A 12,507-nucleotide genomic window follows, 5' to 3' on the forward strand; every position below is an offset into this window, starting at 1 on the left:
AGGGTCATGGGATCAAGCCTCAAATCAGGCTCTGTGCTGAGTGTGGAGCCTGCTTAAGATTCTCTCTCTCTTGAGAATGCAAGCTGGTGTGGCCACTCTGAAAAAGAGTATGGAGGTTCCTCAGAAAACTAGAAATAGAACTACCCTACGACCCAGCAATTGCACTACTAGTCATTTACCCAGGAGATACAGGTGTGCTCTTTCGAAGGGATATATGCACCCCAATGTTTATAGCAGCACTATCAACAATAGCCAAAGCATGAAAAGAGCCCAAATGTCCATCAATTGATGAATGGATAAAGAAGATGTGGTATATATATAATGGAGTGTGTGTGTGTGTGTGTGTGTGTATATATATATATATGTATATATATATATATATATAATGGAATATATATATATATATAATGGAGTATTAGCAATCAAAAAGAATCAAATCTTGCCATTTGCAACTACGTGGATGGAACTGGAGGGTATTATGCTAAGTGAAATTAGTCAGAGAAAGACATATCATATGACTTCACTCGTATGAGGACTTTAAGAGACAACAGATGAACATAAGGGAAGGGAAACAAAAACAATATAAAAACAGGGAGAGGGACAAAGCATAAGAGACTCATAAATATGGAGAACAAACAGAGGGTAACTGGAGGGGGCGTGGGAGGGGGGATGGGCTAAATGGGTAAGGGGCATAAGGAATCTATTCCTGAAATCATTGTTGCACTATATGCTAACTAATTCGGATGTAAATTAAAAAATAATAAAATTTTAAAAAATTTAAAAGATTCTCCATTAAACATGTTGTAGTGTTTTTTTAAAAAATTAAAAACAAATAAAAATAAAGAACTATGAAGAAAATGCAACTACAAATCATAGAGAGAATGACATCTACTATGTAAAAACACAAAGAGAAACTAGTATCTAGAATATAAAAAAACAACTCTTTAAATAGATTTTTTTAAAAATACAGTAACATTCATTACAAATAATTTATAAGAAAAAAACATAAAAATAAAATAAAAAATAATTCAATAGAAAATGGGCAAAAGTTTTAACTTAAAGCAAAGGGGAAAAAATACTTCAAATGCCAAATAAACATAAAAACTGAATCTCAATTTCATTAGTAGTCAGGTCATGCAAATTTCCATAACCATTATATATCCATCAGACTAACAAAAATTTTTAAAGTTTAATTATACTAAGTATTAGTGAGGATGTGACAATGAAAACTGATATACAACTGGAAAACTATTTCACACTATCTGGTAAAATTGAAGATTTATACTTCCTTTAACTCAACAATTCCACATCTAGAGAAACTGGTGTGTGTGTGTGTGTGTGTGTGTGTGTGTGTGTAGTATATAGTATATAGTAGATATACTATATATCTACCTATCTATATATAGAGAGAGATATATAGATAGATAGATAGATATACTAGAAAACAAGTAGAAGACTGTTATAGCTGGAAATACACTAAATATACCCCAACACTAAGATACATATAAATTGTAAGAGTCATACAATGAAATACTATACAGCAATGAAAATGGATGAACTATATACAACTATAGCAAATACAACAATGTGGATACGTTTCACAAATATAATATTGAGATACAAAAGCTAGGCAAAAAGGAAGATATAATTCCATTCAAACAGTTTTTAAAAAGCAGCTAAACTAAAATGTAGTTTTTAGAGATGTATATATAGGTGTTAATATCTCCTTTTTTTAGGGACACCTGGGTGGCTCAGTTACATAAGCATCTGACTCTTTATTTTGACTCAGGTCATGATCTCAGGGTCGTGAGGTCAAGCCCTGTGTGGGCTCTGTGCTGGTTGTGGAGCCTGCTTCAGATTCTCTCCCTCTCCTTCTGCCCCTCCCCTGACACATGCATGGACTCTCTCTTTCTCTCAAAAAGAATCTCTTTTCTTTTCTTTACAGTTCTAAGACAAGAAAACACAGAATGGATACCTCCAGGTCAAAGAGGTAAGATTGTGATTAGAGAGGGACAAAAAGGGCTGAGATTCTGGAAGAGCTGGCCAGCTTCTATTTCTTGACCTCAGTGGTGGCTACACAATGTTCACCACAGAACTGTTTGTTCACATGATAAATATTTGTTTTATAAATTTTTCTACATACATAGTATATTTTACAATAAGGAACAAAGCAAAGCAAAACAAAACAACAAAATAAGACTACTATGGCAGACCCTTGAACAACACAGGTTTGAATTGCATGGGTCTACTTGTAGGCAGATTTTCTTTTATAAATACAGTACTGTAAATATATTTTTCTTCATTATTTTTAATAACATTTTCTGTACCTTATCTTAGTGTAATACTATAGAATACAATACCATCCAAAATATATGTTAATCAACTATTTATGTTATCAGTAAGGTTTCTGGTCAATAGGCTATTAATAGTTAAGTTTTGGGGGAGCCAAAAATTATATCAAGATTTCTACTGCATGAGGGGTTGATGCCCCAAACCCCCACATTGTTCAAGGGTCAACTATAATTTTTTTGTGGTATCTAGGTTCTTGTTCATTGAAACAAGTTTTCATTCTGTTATACCAAATAGATTTTATAGAATTTTTGTATTTTATAAATTATTTTTCCCACTTAAATGTATTCTCCTATATTACTGAACTTCATTTTCTGGAAAATGTGTGACTTCTCATCATGTTTATTTATACTGTAATAGTAAATTTATAGATTGGGGGAAAAAATTTAAAAACCCCACAATATTCTCTCAAAAATATGGCAGTCTTCCCTAACCATACCCTCCAAAGCTAGTTAAGACAAAAACCTGACCTTATGTAGAACAGACAACAATAACATGGATATAAAAGGAAACATGAGTTTTTTGGTCTACCTTGCAACAGATGAAAAAATATATAAATGATAATCACACAATTTATACAAATATTAGATAGATTGCAAATATACACAAAAGGCTTAGAGCAATCCAACATGACTGACTACATAAAATACACTATACTTTTGCATACGTTTCCAAACTCCTACCAATAAGTATTATTATAAAGAGGATATAAGAGAGTTTATGGGTTCAAATTAATAGTTTTATATGCTGGATTTTCATCCATGTCTTAAATATCAGTCCTATACTTTATAAAAGGCAATTATATTCAATGCCATAGTATGGTCTCAACTTCATACATTAAAAAATAAGAATTAAAAATGATTTTAATGGACACATTACAAAATTATTGAAGTAGTAAATATTTTTTAAACACAGTTTTCGTAAAACTATATTAGTCTGACATTCCTCTGTGCCTAGAATCTGTCTTCTCAATTCTATTTTGAGACTTTTGGCCATTTCTCTGATAGCAATGCCAATAAAGTTGCCAGTTGCCATTAATCTCAGTTCTATGAAAGAGTAAATCATTAGCACAAGCAATTAAACAACAAATGCATTAAAATAAGACCAATTAGAGCTATGTCTAGACATTCACCACGTAGTTATGAGACAGGCTTGTCATAATCATTTCAACTGGAAATGCCTTTAATAATTCTTTCCAACAGAAGCAAGACTGAAGATTCTTTTGTGGGAGTACTGAAATTCAGTAGAGTTTAAAGTGAAATACTCCATCAGGAATTTCAGTTGCATGTCTGCAAAGCTTTCCTGTACCATTAATTTGTATGCACAGAATTGGTCCTCAGCTCTGTTTGCCAACAATTACCATACTCAACCACTCTGAGTTTTTAACGACACTGGATCTGTTCCACATTTCCAAGCTCTTAATACATTTTTTTTCAAGGATGAAAAGTTCACAGCCAAAGACTGTATGTGATTATTTTTCCTTTAGGTAGTCACCATTATACAGAAGACTGATGTCAAGGTGTTTTAATAATTCTGGACTTTTTGAGAATAAAAATATCTGAGGTCCTCCTGAACTCAGTAGGTAATTTTTTCAAATATATCAGTTATTGTTCATGTTATTTCTTAATATTTGAATGCATGGATGAATTTAGGTACTTTTTAGAGGAACTGTGAATAAGTTCTTTAATTTCTAAAGCTTTTGTTGTAGTTATTTTTGTTATTGTTGTCCAGCTTCATATGCCATATTTTATTTACCCCCAAACACTCCCTTTACCCTAAGGAAATAGAGAAATAATGTAGTCCTTTATCTAATAACTTGTAGGTAGCTGCAAATTCTAATTTCTTCCATCCACTGACATAGCAACAGCTTTTCTCATTAGATAATAAAAGGAAGAAAAGCTGTAAATATCAATGTAAATATTCCAATTTTGTATGCAGGGAAAGAGATTAAGGTAGGATAGAGGGAGCTTGATGGAACAGAAGGAACCCTCCCTGAAAACCCAAGCAAAACCAGAAATGCCCTTACTTGTACCAAGTGATTATGGGAATCAGAGGATTATGAAGTGTCATATTTTTAATTATTGCCATTCATACAATATTTCTCAATAAAGGCAACTATGATGGGGAATAATATTGAAAATCTGCCCTGTCTTTAGTGCCAATGAATAATGAAGTGGCTTGGTACAAGTACAGAACAAACACATACATCCCTCCCTCTCCACACTCCAATCAGGGTTGAGCCAAAATCCCAAATTGCTCTCTAACTTTAGGTGTCAACTTTAGTGACTTGTATACACTATTCAACAATTACATAGCAACTTCATAAACTATTAGTGGACCATGTTTGTCTAATCTGGATCCCCTTTTTTTTTTTTAAGTTTATTTATTTATTTTGAGAGAGAGAGAAAGAGATTGAGCAGAGGAGGGGTAGAGAGAGAGAGAGGCAGCGGATCCCAAACAGGTTCTGCGCCAACAGTGGAAAGCCCAATGCAGGGCTCAAACTCATAAACAGTGAGATCATGACCTGAGTCAAAGTCAAAGGCTTAACTGACTGAGCCACCCAGGCGCCCTTAATCTGGATCCTTGAATAAGCATCAAAAGTTTCAAACAACTTTAATTGTAAGCAAAATATGCTTGTGCATATACATACATGTAACAAGGGAGAATCCATAGCATTTGTAAACACATTTTTAAATGCATACAATCTTGTAGAATGTTTAATGTATTAGAAATTTATGTCATGTTTAGTTCTAGATCCAATCAGAATAACCTCTAGTCATGCAGAAAGAAAATATTTCATTAGGGTTATGTAACTAACTATCTCAAGACTTTGTTTCAGTTTAAAAAAAGTTTGAGTGTTTTTTTTTTCATCTAACTATATAAAGCACTATAAACAGTATACTTTAAAAATAACTAAGGAAACTATGTCTTCTTGAATTGAGATTTTGCCAACCCAAAGAAATAACTCATATTTTAATCTATCACTGCTGACTTGTCACAGGAATTAGAAACAGGAATGTAATGATAGGAACATGAACTTTTAACAATGGTTGAACCATACTCTGCCTTCTTCCAAGTCTGCTGTCACCCACTAGTTCTTATTATGACAGTTGAAAATGTCTTCACTGATAGCAGTATTTGAAGGATTAATTTAAGATGAAATCCATGTTTGCATGTATACGTAATAGGGAGAGTGTGGGAGGTTAGTAAATGTATATTTCTCATGGCATTAAAAGAGAAGGACACAGTGTTTCTACCAAGGGAAAAACAGATAAGATAAGAGGGAAATGTGTCTGTGACATGAATATGAAAAATAGCTCAACCTACTCTTGAAAATTAGTGTAGGCCTAGTAAATTAAGTCCTAAAAAAATGCAGTCTGATTAAAATATCTCAGCCTACAGAGAAAAAAGTCACTACAAATTGAAAATATAACCTTGCACCATAATACTTCATTCTTCTATGCCCAAGAAATTACAGAAGCTGGGGGAAAAAATGTGTGCAAAACTATTCTAAGCTCTAACATTCTACAGTGATAGCATTACAAATATACTGAAGTCCAATTTTATATTTGTTAAATATGGTTGACCTATATATATGTCCATCAGTATTAATGTCGGTTCTCTTTACATATAAATGAATAAATGCTATCAAACCTAAATAATTGGAAGATCACGTGTTTAACCCTTTTGTCTGTTAAAATACACAGCATATTTATCACATTGGGCAAATACTGTAGGTCAAGGCTTACCTCAAATCCCAGACTACATATTCATGACTATTTTTTTTTATTCATTCAACATCATTCATTATTTTCTGAACACCAGCATGTGATGAAAGGAAGAGCTTATTCTTTGCAGTGAGAAAGACCTGAGTTCTTGTCTCAGAACCACCATTTACTAATGAATTGACCTTAAACAAGTAACTCGACAGCCCAATTTTTCCTTCTGTAAAATAGAAGTCATAACTGCTCCTTCACAACGATTTAAGAAATCTGACTTAATAGAAACATATTTTCCTTTAGTCCATACTTGTCTTTTTTCTTTAAGCTTCTTATTCTAACTCTGATTTCAAATTCATGTGTTAAAAATAGTCAGAACAGTGACTGACACATAATGGTCCTCAATATATAGGCATAGCTGATAGTATAAAAAAGGTCACAGTAACTTACACTTGTAGACAATATCTTAGTGTTACGTTTAATCTTAAAAAACATAAATATCCAGGGTCACCTGAGTGGTTCAGTTGGTTGAACATCTGACTTTTGATTTTGTCTCAGTTCATGATCCCAGGGTCATGGGATCAGGCCTCACTTTGGGCTCCATGCTGAATGCAGAGCCTGCTTGGGATTCTCTCTCCCTCTGCCCCTCTCTCCCACTCGTGTTCTTTCTCCCTCTTAAAAAAAATAAATATCCAAAAACTTATATCAAGACTCATAAGAACTGAATTACTTTTATTTGATATTTAAGAGTTAACAACAGTGTAGGTCAAAGTTAAACCCCATCTCTGTTCACTTTTGCACTTTTTCATTCTAACGTCCTATGATACCACTGGAAGATCTGACTCATCTCTTATTTGCAAATTACCTCAGCAAACATGGAAGCAATTTACAACCAATCACGCTACATATTAAAATTTCACAATACTCTGTCATCTGTCATTGTCATCAAGAAGACCACTTCCTTCATAATAACTTCTGTTTTGTATTTTAAAACTGACTACACAGTCATCCAACGTGTTAAGAAGAGCCTCTTAAAACAATTTGCTCTGAGAGGGATAATACAGTGTGGAAGACAATTTCCTCTTAATTGATGTCCTAAACATTTTAATTGGTTTGCCTAAACACCAATTATCAAAGCTTCAACCTTGTCATTGCCAAAATTCTTTCATTATTAATGTACCCATTACAGTAACATCCTGTAGTTCCCTAAAAACAAGTTGTTGGAAAATTCTTAATCAGGAGCACACCCTGATGGTAATAAAGGCCTGTGTCTGAAAGATAAATAAAAACAGGACCTAAGAAGGGGGCGTTACCCATTCAGATCTTTTCAGACTTGATTTGATTCTTCAATTCCTAGAGAATTACAGGTCATATGGGTATTAGCCTGGATTCTAGGAGTGCAAGTGACAGAAATCCAAGCTAATTAGTTTAAGCACACGTGTCAACAGGGGATGGAGTCTTATCACTGTGAATGGCCTATCACGTACTATGGGTTCTTATTTTGCCTCCGTCCTGTTTTAGCTATGCAATCTTTGGCAAGAGAGTTAAGCTTTTCCTTCCCTGGGTCCTACAAAATGGGGACAGACATAAAAATTATCACATGGAACTGTTGAGACAATTACATGATTTAATACATGTAAAGCATTTGGAAAATAGCCTGGCACAAAATAAATGCTCAATATTTTTTTTTTTAAGAGAAGAGATAAGCCTAATTTGAGAGAGAACTGGAACCAGAGGATGAATGTTATCAGGACCTACTTATCCTGTTTTCTATCTACATTTCAATATTTCTTAACTTCAGACAAACAGCTTAGCAAACAGTCTGAAAGAGCCTTTTTTCTTCAGATCAATATAAAATATTTCAGGGAAGGACTCTGATTGGCCCAGTTTAGGTTATGCATGCCTTCCTGGACTAGCCACTTGGACTGAAGATGGGGTTCTATGATTAGGATAGCTAAGTCTCCCAGTTTATGCCTGCTGTCTCAGCATAAACTCTAATAGTACACCTTTCACTCTCTAAAGCATCCCAATTTACATAACATTTTCTATGTATTATTCTTGCCAAGATGTTTAATCTGAAGCTAATTATAAGGAAACAATAAAAAAAATCTAGATGGTGGGACCTTCTATACCACAGTCATCATGGACGCTTCAAAAAAACTTTAAGATAGATTAAATGAGACTACAAAACATGATAACCCAATGAATGCATGATACCCAATGAATGCATGATCCTAGGGAGTAGGGTAACACCTATGAAAAAAAAACCCAATACCTATATAGGGCAATAGCATGAGGGATAGCAGTACTGTGCCTATGTAGAAGAATGTCTTTGACTCTGTGATATATATGCTGAATAATTTAAGAGAAATGGTCAAAATGTCTGCACTTGCCTTTCAAATGATTCAGGGGGAAAAGGCTACACTGATAGATCAAAAGAGATGCAGAGTAAAATGTCACAAAATATTAACTATTATTGAATCTAGATAACTCAATATATTATATTCATTGTATTATTTTCTGATGCTTCTATAGGTCTTAAATCTTTTCAAAAAAATCAGGGGAAATTGACCCCATGTGATTAATAAATTATATGGTCAATTTATCTATGATTGGACCAATTTGGATTGGTTATCTACCCTTGAACAATTACCAAGTACTGTTTGACAGGAAGCAAAACCATAAAAAAGATGGCCAGTCCCATTCAGAACAGGTGTCTCAAATATGAGGAATTTGAAACCAAGGAATTTGAAACCAAGGAGGAACGACTGTGTATCAGGAAGCCACCCAATTTATATATGATAAATGCAAGCTGTCTCTAGTCCAAATGCTATTATTCTTGAATTTTGTTTTTCAGATGGAATATGCCAAACCATTTTCCTTTAAGCAAAGGAAATGCCTCTTTCTCACTTGTTTCCCTGAAACTGCCATGTTCCTTTACATGCACCTAGTCTAGGTCAAGAAAACTTCACTGAGAGAAACTTAGGAATTCTCCCCATCAAAGTCCCAAGGGTTGGGTTTCATCTGATCTGAAAACTATTGACAGTTATCCTTTATTGTTACTATTTCTCTAGAACCCTCTCTTTCCCTAACCAACGTCTATGAGAACCTTCTAACTATCCTGTCACAAAGATTCTATTGTATTCAATAATATTTTAAAGAATGCCCACCATTGTTTATTCCATAATTTTGTAAGGTATTTGAGAAGTCTGGGTTTGAATCCCAAATCTACCATTTCTAAGATATCACTTTGGGCAAGTTACTTTACATCTCTGAGACTCAGTTTCATCATCAGTAAAAATAAGAATAATCACATCTCCCTTGCAAAACTGTTGTAAGTATTATAACAAATAAGGTAAAATATGTAATGTCTGCTTTCTATAAAAAAGAATGATGATGATGATGATGATGATGATGATGATGTCGTCGTCCCAGCTCCTGCCCTCCGGGACCTCACTGTCTAGTAACCTCTGTCTCTCCTCACCCATGTTGCTGCTTATCCCAACCAATTAGAACTTGTGTCCAAAACAAGTGAATGCGCCTCTCTATGGGCAAGTGCAATATGTAAATACGGGGTTTTTTTTTTCTTAGGTCTGAGGCAACCTAATTGCACAGAATCTTATTTTCATTTGCATCTTGTTTTGTTATTTAAACATTACCCTGATCCAAATTCATTACAGCACATCAAGTTCTAAAATGTCTTCCCTTTCAGATCTTTCTATATAAAATATTACTTTCTCTTTGCATAAAAATAGTTGGCACTCTTAAATTAATTTAGGTTTTTCCCATCACTAAATATATCTAAATGTTTTTGTGAGTAAGTAGGACCTTGTTACAGAGTAATACGTCATCAGTAAGACAGAAGACACAGCTGGTGTATTATCTGGTGCAAATAGATTTTTTCCAGATTAAGAATCTTTGTTAGCAGTAAGTGTGTAATAGAGGGAAAGAATGTAGTTAAGCTATTTGGTATGAGGTTCTAATTCATGGAATTAGAGGAAAAATATTTTGGTTAGGAAATTAAGAAAGCAAGACCTCAATATCAGTATATGAAATAATTTGGAATACTAAAAGTCACTGATATTTGTTCTAAATTGAATATTGAATACCAGAATTTCAAATACAGAATGGAAACTAGCCAAGGTTGAAGAACCCAACTTTTTTTTTTTAACGTTTATTTATTTTTGAGACAGAGCATGAATGGGGGAGGGTCAGAGAGAGGGAGACACAGAATCTGAAACATGCTCTAGGCTCTGAGCTGTCAGCACAGAGCCCGACACGGGGCTCGAACTCACAGACGGCGAGGTCATGACCTGAGCCAAAGTCGGCCGCTTAACCGACTGAGCCACCCAGGCGCCCCCAAGAACCCAACTTGTTAATTTTTATACCACAATGCCCTAATACAGAGATAAAACAAGAGAAAATAGATTATCAATAAATTTTTAATAATTTATGAACATAAAAATAGACCAATTTTAATAAACATTTATGGCCATAATATTTCAAAGAAATCAGTAGAACCTCAATTATGTTATAAAATGTCTGTGATTTTGCCATTTTAAGAGGGATGTCCATTTTGGGGCGCTTGGATGGCTCCATCTGTTAAGCGTCTGACTTCCGCTCAGGTCATGATTTCACAGTTCATGGGTTCGAGCCTCACGTCTGGCTCTGTGCTGACGGCTCACAGCCTGAACCCTGCTTCAGATTCTGTGTCTCCCTCTCTCTTTGCCCCTCCCCTGCTTGCACTTTGTCTCTGTCTCTCTCAAAAATAAATAAAAAATTTAAAAAAAAAGAGGGATGTGCATTTCATATACATTCAAGGTTGACCCTGTATATACATAGTTGCCTATATGATATGGTTTCAGAAATTCCTAAAAGCCTGATATAGTTTTGAAAATGATTTCAGACTACGAAATTTTCTTGTAAGTCTCCATTGTAGTAAATCATTTTACCTAAGCCACTAGAAGCAGAATCCAAATTTACAAAAACAGACAATGGCTGAAACTCCCTGTGCAGCTAGGTATTAACTTCTTCCTTCCTCTGCAACCCCGTAACATCAAGAAAAAAAAAAAGGAAAAAAAAGGACGCTGCACAGAGCCATAAAGTGCTGAGGAGAGAAGACTCCTGAGACAGCTAAACACGAAAAGTTATTCATGGAGATGCCTAGAGTAGAGTAACCAACTCAAAGTAATTTTCCACTCAATTCAGTATACCTCTTCCATGAGACACTGATTAGCCAACTGCTAAGATAACTGGTCCCAGTTTTAGAACCCTTTCTTAAGATGAGACCTTTGGTTTCCTCATCTGTCCAGAGAACCCATCTCTCAACCAGCACTTTGTGTATTACCCTTATCTCCATACCAGTTCCAGTTATCTACTGCTGCATAACAGGCTGCCACAACAATTAGTGGCTTAGCAGGGACAGCCTCCTCTTTGCTTCATGTGATGGGCATTGGAGCTCTATTGAGACTTAAGAATCCAAGATGGCTTCCCCGCCTGCCTGGCACATAGCTGAGATACTGAAAGGGCTTGAGGCTGATTATGTCTCTCTCTTTCCATGTGCCCGGCAATCAGACCTGGAGCAACTCCTTTACCTAGTGGCTCCAGGTTTCAAAAGAGCATCAGAGAATTCTTAAAACCCAGAACTGGCACACTTTCATTTCTGCCCCATTTTGTTGTAAAAACAAGTCAGTCACAAAGTCAGCGGACACCGAAGCGTAGGACAAATAGATTCCATCTGGGAAGAGAGGAGTGGCACATGCTTACAGGGATTGGAAGAACTAAATCTTTGCAAAACATCAGTTTAAAGTTTAACTTCAGCACATTTTAGATAATGCCAGCACACCATCACCTTAGATGATGACAGATGAAATTAAAAGGAATACTGCTATGGAGTATCAGAGGATAAAACCAAGAACAGTTTCAGAGAAGAGAAGTTCTTGAGATGCACTTTGAGAGGTGGATAGAATTTTTAGAGTGGATAATAGGAAAAGAAGACTATTCAACGTGGAGGCCATGGGGCGAACAATGAAAACTGTAGAACATTTTCCAGGAATAGTGTAGGAAATCGGACAGTTTACAAATATTTAAGGTTGGTGAGGAATAATAATTAAAAATTGAAAGTTGGAATGTATGTGGAACTCTCACTGTCATTCTAAAGCTTTTGGGTTCTATTCCAAGGTCTTTCTTTGCCCAGGTAAATGCAAAAGAATTTTGAAAAGAATGTATACTTCCTTGCACAATTTTTCTTTGCCATTATGATATAATTGTTTAGTGACAAGAATATAATTTCTAGTAATATCATAAATACTGAATTTTTAAGACATTTTTATAACATTCTTTTAATCTACCCATTGGAATTCAGAATCAAGGATTTGAAAAATATATGCATATACTCTTCTTAAATAATCAGAAATTCAACATTGTTTCCTTTTGTTTC

This window comes from Herpailurus yagouaroundi, unplaced genomic scaffold, assembly GCF_014898765.1.
Source record: "Herpailurus yagouaroundi ecotype Mexico unplaced genomic scaffold, PumYag 166, whole genome shotgun sequence".
Taxonomy (NCBI): Eukaryota; Metazoa; Chordata; class Mammalia; order Carnivora; family Felidae; genus Herpailurus; species Herpailurus yagouaroundi.